This window comes from Pan troglodytes, chromosome 17 (genome assembly GCF_028858775.2).
Source record: "Pan troglodytes isolate AG18354 chromosome 17, NHGRI_mPanTro3-v2.0_pri, whole genome shotgun sequence".
Taxonomy (NCBI): Eukaryota; Metazoa; Chordata; class Mammalia; order Primates; family Hominidae; genus Pan; species Pan troglodytes.
The window spans coordinates 1107501-1115000 of NC_072415.2; the positions used below are offsets into that span (position 1 = coordinate 1107501).

Sequence of the window (7500 nt, forward strand, 5' to 3'; positions counted from 1 at the left end):
ACAATACAAAATCAGCCGGGTGTGGTGGCCCCTGCCTGTAATCCCAGCTACTCAGGAGGCTGAGGCAGGAGAATCGTTTGAACGCGAGAGGTGGAGGTTGCGGTGAGCCGAGATGGTGCCACTGCACTCCAGCGTGGGCACCAAGAGTGAAACTCCGTCCGAAGGGGAAAAAAAAAATAAGTGCTGTATTCTGTTATTTTTGCTTCCTACCCTGACAAGAACATAATACAGCTGTTGTCTTTCTGCCTGCCTGCCTGCCTGCCTGCCTGCCTGTGGCAGGGCCTCATTCTGTCTTTCGCCCAGACTGGAGCGCAGTGACACAATTATGGCTCACTCACTGCAGCCTCAACCTCCCCAGGGTTAGGCGATTCCTCGAGGGATCCTACGGCCTCGGCCTCCCAAAGTGCTGGGGTTACAGGCGCGAGCCACCAGCACCCGGCCTGAGTTAATACATCTGGTCTCACTACGTCTTAACCACGCACCCACGAAGAACTCAAGTCAAGAGAGAGTCGGCAAGAGACTCTCAGCATTCTCTCCCGAAAGCACGTGTGTCCCGAGCTCCTGTGGTTTCAGGTGGCCGCGCGTAGAGGAGAGATTTCCAATGTTTCCGGAGAGGTGCGAGCCACAGTCACTCGGGGCATCCGAGCACGAGATGGGGTTTCTGACAGCGACTGAAGGGCCAGGAAGGGCCAGAATCTGCCAAGGCCCGCGTTCCAGGGTGGGGCCGATGGAACCCAAGGTAGAGGGAGTCAGCGGTCCGCACAGAGAGAGCTCCAGCCCTAGGCCCCACTGTGCAGACCGAATCAGAAGGAAGAGAGTCCTTCGTCCTACCTGCCACATCCCTCACATCCCCCCACTGAACTTGGGAGTGGATCCGTGTTCTAAACACGAGGTGACTCTCGGTTTGCAATGGATCACAAGGGGCCGGGCTTTCCAGAGTCGGCAGGATAAAGAAGTCATTCTGGCTCGGACTCCCCCATCCCACGGTAAACGGTCGGTAACGGTCGCTGGTGACTTTAAATGAGCCGGGGCTGGCCGGGCCGGAGCCGCTATGGGGGTGGGGGGTGGGGGGGTGGGGGGGCGGTGCCTGAGGCACTGCAGAAAGTGGGCCTGAGCCTCGAGGATGGCGGTGCTGCAGGGACCCGTCCAGGCTGCTATATGGCAAGCACGAAGCCACTATGCCTACCGAGATGCGGTTTTCCTCGCAGAACGCCTCTATGCAGAAGTACACTCAGAAGAAGCCTTGTTTTTACTGGCAACCTCTTCTTACCGCTCAGGAAAGGCCTATAAAACATATAGACTCTGGAAAGGACGCAGTTGTACTACACCGCAATGCAAATACCTGCTTGCGAAATGTTGTGTTGATCTCAGCAAGCTTGCAGAAGGGGATCAAATCTTATCGGGTGGAGTGTTTCATAAGCAGAAAAGCCACGATGATATTATTGTTCCTGAGTTTGCTGATTCAGCTCGCTTTCCCCGTCCATCGTTGGGACATGTATATTGCAAGGCAGATCGGCTTACCAAAGGATCAGAATGTGACCAAAAGAGCCTTCGTTGAAATCCTTTCCTCCGGTGTCCCTTTGAATCATGATGTGAAACAGGGGGGAAAAGCCAGATCCTGACCAAACATTTTGATTCACATCTCTAGAGAGCTTTAGCAACTGCCTGTCCAAGTGTTGCGCCAAAACACTGGGACCTCGTCCTAGTTTATGTCACAGACAGCCTGAGACCGTTCTTACGGAAACACCCCAGGACACCGTTGAATTAAACGGATTGAATTGAGAATCTTCCAATTCAAAGTACTCCTTGAATACAGACTCCCCAGTGTCTTCTATCGATTCAGCTGTCCTTTCACCTGATACTGTCCCACTGGGAACAGGAACTTCCATATGATCTAAACAGGTTCAACATAAACCAAAAACTGGTCGAAGTGTATTAGGAGGACCAGCAGCAGTTAGTCCATGAGCCCCAAGCGTTGGCATTTTGCCATTAGAAGCCCCAAGTCCCGGAGACGGATCCTATGGACAAAACTGCACTGGTATTAGACACCTTCTGTCGTTGACGTGCCATCCACCGGAGCCCCTTCAAAAAAGTCTGTTGCCAGAATCGGCCAAACCGGAACACAGTCTGTCTTCTCGCAGAGGGGAAAGAGCCGAAAGGTAACCCCAATTCTTGCAAAAACACAAAGTTCTGGTGCGCCGACAAGGGCAACACCTCAGGTATTGAGCCCCACTATGGCATCTCCCCCAAATGCACCGCCTCGAAGAAATTCACGACTCTTGACTAGTGACAGCTCCACAACCGAGGAGAATAGGAGAAAATTAAAAGGGAAGTTTCCACCTAAAATCCCAAACAGAAAAACAAAAAGTAAAGCTAATAAAGGAGGAATAACTCCACCGAACATAAGTGATAGCCATGGAAGTGACAAAATTGGACTCTTCCATCATTCCAGAAGGGAAAATAGCCGCAATCGCGCCTCAGATTCAGGCTTTTAATCTACAAAAAGCAGCAGCAGCGGAAGGCTTGATGAGCCTTCCTCGTGAAAGGGGGAAAGGTTATTTAGCTTTGTGTTCTCACCACGGCAAAGAAGCTGTCAGTCAGTATCTTGAGCCATCTAGCTTCTCACCACCGCAATACCGGTTGGGTACTGTGCCAAATTGGAAGGGCCTATTTTAAACTTTCAGAGTCCACGCAAGCTGAAAGAAAATTCTCAGAGGTTAGAAGGATTGAGAATTACAGAGTCGAAGGCATGGAGATCTGCTCTACAACACTTTGGCATCCTCCGAAAGATGTTGCTCTTTCAGTTCTGTCCAAAGACTTCACAGACAGGGATAAAACTTCGCCAGCCAGAGGCCTGGTGTGCTGCAGGGAACTGTTTCGGTCTGCAACGGGAACACGATATTGCGATTCAATTCTTCCAGAGAACTCTCGAAGTGGATCCAAATGATGCTTATGCCTATAGTGCATTAGGGCGTGAGCTTGTCTTCACTGAAGAATTGGACAAAGCATCAGCTTGTTTTCGAAATGCTATCAGGGTCAATCCCAGACATTGTAAGGCATGGTAAGTGGTAATGAAGTGTAAAGACAAAGCCCTATGGATGGTGCCGGTACTCGCTAGTTTTTCTGGTTAGATAGCTCTTTATTGTCACGAATTTGGTTAAAAATACTTAGGGATGGTACATAGTGCTGAATAACTTCTAACTAAGATGTTTCCTTATGAAACGTATGTCTTGAACAAACTCTGAAATGAACTCATGATCCTAGAATACCAGATCCTTATACTCAACAGTTTCAGTCTTCTAGCAAACTTTTGCAGACGCTGTAGTTGTCTTTGGTTCGTGTATGTGTTTCTTTAGTTGTGTGACTTGATTTGTTACTTTTTCTTCGAGCACCGAAGTGGTGATGGGGACAAGGAGCGCTTGGGAGATTGGAAAGGAATAGCATAGTTCACTTATCGGAGAATAGAAAAATAGATGGAAACAACTCACGAGCTGCTGCTTTTTGACAGTGTTCCAGTTTACGGAGTTACTATGAAGAACTTCACGTACCCTTTCATGTAGCGGTCTCTCTGTTTGACTCTTTTGTACTCGTGTATAAGTGGGCACATAGGAAATTACTACCTAGGTCCTATTGTGATCAACTGAATAAGACATGAGAAAGTGTGGTCCTCCCTCTGCCTCAACAGCATACTCACCGTTGACATTGATTGCATTTTTCTGGACTGACTTCATAGTTTAAACGTCAAGAGAAGGCCGGGCGCAGTGGCTCACGCCTGTCATCCCAGCACTTTGGGAGGCCGAGGCGGGCGGGTCACGAGGTCAAGAGATCGAGACCATCCGGGCCAACACGGTGAAACCCCGTCTCTATTAAAAGTATAAAGATTAGCTGGGCGTGGTGGTGGGCACCTGTAGTCCCAGCTACTCGGGAGGCTGAGGCAGGAGAATCGCTTGAACCCGGAGAGGTGGCGGTTGCAGTGAGCCGAGATCACACCATTGCACTCCAGCCTGGGCGACAGAGCGAGACGCCGTCTCAAGAGAAATACATTAAAAAAATAAATACATACATAAGTAAATATCAAGAGAAAGTATAATTCTGAAGTCATAACCCTGTGGTAGTTATTTTGTCAGATACGGTGGTCTTTGGGGTGACTTATTACAGCAGTGGCGTTCTATCATTTGATTTGCTTCTAAATCTGAAGCATTATATTACGGAAACATTTTTTGATTTGCGAATATGTTGTTCAATGGATCATATCTCATTTTGCTGTAGTAGTTACGTGGCCCGAAAGATGGCCAAAAAGATAGTGCCAGCTACTGCTGACCAACGTCACAATCAACTTGCCAATACTGCCTTCTCTTCCGATGGCTATGTTCTCCGTCCTATTTTAAGAACTCAGTTCTTCATAAGACTTGTGTCGTTTTCGATTTTTTCCCAAGTCTGGTTGATCCTTGTGTTGTGATGTTTTTAAATGTGTATTGTCTGTTCAGCTCTTTTGCAGGAGTCGCATTCTTAAAAAAATCTTAACCCTATCAAAAATTGTGTTTCAAGGAGGATTATTCAGATCGGCCAGCTTTGACTAGGAAGAGTGTAAATGCTGACGTATTTAGGTAGCTCTAAATACTGAGCAACTTTATTCTAACCACAAAATGGATAGCCTTTCTTTTGTCTTCACTTTCGCTATCATTAGCACAGTGTTTAATACCTTTTCTTCATCTATAACACAATTATAATGATATAGGAAGCCACTCAAATAAGGCAGACATGTTGCGTTGCACTTAAAAAAAAGAAGAAGAAGAAGAAGTCTCTCTGTGGCACAGAATGAGGTGTGGTTCGAATCTGGAATCTCCAGTGAAAACCAATGAAAGAGGGTGAAACCCCGTGTCTACTAAAAAAAAAAAAAAAAAAAAAAAAAAAAAAAAAAAAATATGAGCCGGCCATGGTGGCGCTGAGACAGGAGAATCACTTGAACCCAGGAGGCAGAGGTTCCAGTGAGCTGAGATCACGCCGCTGCACTCCAGCCTGGGGGACAGAGCAAGACTCCATCTCAGAAACAAACAAACCCACCAAGCCAGTAAAGGTGTTTAATTCGATGGTGTCAGGCTCAGGTCTCTTGACAGGATACATCCAGCACCCGGGGGGAAACGTCGATGGGTGGGGTGGAATCTATTTTGTGGCCTCAAGGGAGGGTTTGAGAGGTAGTCCCGCAAGCGGTGATGGCCTAAGGAAGCCCCTCCGCCCAAGAAGCGATATTCATTTCTGGCCTGTAGCCACCCAAGAGGGAGAATCGGGCTCTCCACAGACCCCACAACCCCCAACCCACCCCACCCCCACCCCTCCCACCTCGTGAAATGGGCTCTCGCTCCGTCAGGCTCTATTCACACCGTGTGCTTTTGGAACCTCCAGCGTGTGTGCGTGGGTTGCGTGGTGGGGTGGGGCCGGCTGTGGACAGAGGAGGGGATCAAGCGGCGGTGTCCCGCGGGTGCCCGGGACGTGGGACGTGGGGCATGGGTGGGGTGGCCAGAGCCTAGGGAACTCATCGCCGGTCAGGACGTCTCCCCTCCCGGTCCCCTCTCTGACCTACGCTCCACATCTTCGCCGTTCAGTGGGGACCTTGTGGGTGGAAGTCACCATCCCTTTGGACTTTAGCCGATGAAGGCCGGGCTCCCAAGAGTCTCCCCGGAGGCGGGGTCTTGGGCAGGCTCACAAGGATGCTGACGGTGACGGTTGGTGACGGTGATGTACTTCGGAGGCCTCGGGCCAATGCAGAGGTATCCATTTGACCTCGGTGGGACAGGTCAGCTTTGCGGAGTCCCGTGCGTCCTTCCAGAGACTCATCCAGCGCTAGCAAGCATGGTCCCGACGATCCCAGCTCCCAGCAGAGGCACTTTTGTTCACACAGGATCCTGGGCAGGAAAGTTCTCAGCAGGCTTAGGCCTCCTAGCCAAAAAGCCAAAACCACTTCTGGGATTTTTTTCAAAGAGCCAGTGGTTCCACAAGGGGCCGTGGGTAGTTGTGGAAATGGAGAGAAGTGTTTGCACATACATATTTGAGACAGAACGGACAGGGCTCGGTCACAGATCACTTAGGACACGGGCAGATGCACATGGAGAAAACTCTTCCGGCATCCTAGGGGAACAGAGGTACGATTTTTCGAGACAGTCGAGGGAGAAGCCACACCAGATTTTAGGATTGGATCTTTATTCCTATGTAGTTTCTATGAGGTATCCAAGTCCAGAAATCAACTCGCCAGTTCTGTACAGCATTCTGTAGGGAGATCAAATCTGGGATGTCAGAAGTTAAGAATTCGGGCCTTGGTGAGGGATTAGATTAGATGTACTTGAGCTTATTTTGCAAAAAAAGAGAGGGCGGGAGATAGCGAGAGCCAGAGCCAGAGACCGAGACAGACAGACAGACAGAGAGAGAGAGAGAGAGAGAGAGAGAGAGAGACAGAGAGACAGAGACAGAGAGACAGAGACAGACAGAGAGAGACAACGATACACAAAGAGGGAAAGACAGAAAAAGAGAGAGAGAGAGAGACAGATAAAGAGACAGACGGAGAAAGACACAGATGGACAGAGACAGAGAGAAACAGAAAGAGAGAGAAACAGAGACAGGAAGGGAGAGAGACAGGCAGAGAGAGAGAGAGACAAACAGACAGGCAGACAGACAGGCAGAGAAAGAGAGTAAGACAGAAGGCAGACACACACACACCCCCACACCCCCCCCCACACACACACAGAGAGAGAGAGAGAGAGAGAGAGAGAGAGAGAGAGACAGAGACAGAGACAGACAGAGAGACAGAGAGAAAGAGACAGAGAGAGAAAGACAGAGAGAAACAGACAGAAAGAGAGACACAGACAGAGACAGAGAAACAGCCGACGGGGGGGGGGGAGAGAGAGAGAGAGAGAGAGAGAGAGACAGAGAGAGACAGACAGACAGACAGGCAGAGAAAGACAGTAAGAGAGAAGACAGACACACAGAGAGAGAGACAGAGAGACAGAGACAGAGAGAAAGAAAGACAAAGACAGAGAGAGAGAGAGAGACAAACAGACAGACAGGGAGAGAGACAGAGAGACTAAGACAGAAGACAGACACAATGAGAGAGACAGAGACAGAGAGAAGGAAAGACCAAGAGAGACAGACAAAGAAAGACAGACACGGACAGAGAGAGACAGAGAGAAACAGACAGAAAGAGAGAGAGAGAGAGAGACACGCAGAGAGAGAGTGAGAGAGACAGGCAGGCAGAGAGAGAGTAAGACAGAAGACAGACAGAGTGAGACAGACAGGCAGAGAGAGACAGAGAGAAAGAAAGAGAGAGAGAGACACGCAGAGAGAGAGTGAGAGAGACAGGCAGGCAGAGAGAGAGTAAGACAGAAGACAGACAGAGTGACAGAGACAGGCAGAGAGAGACAGAGAGAAAGAAAGAGAGAGACAGACAGACAGAGAAAGACAGAGACGGAGAGAGAGACACAGAAAGAGAGAGAGAGACAGAGACAGAGA

General features: G+C 49.3%; 1 pseudogene; it reads left to right on the forward strand.

The window, feature by feature from the left end:
• Positions 1 to 1064: 1064 nt before the first annotated feature.
• LOC134808645 (cell division cycle protein 27 homolog) lies at positions 1065 to 3448 on the forward strand (annotated as a pseudogene).
• The last annotated feature ends 4052 nt before the right edge of the window (positions 3449 to 7500 follow it).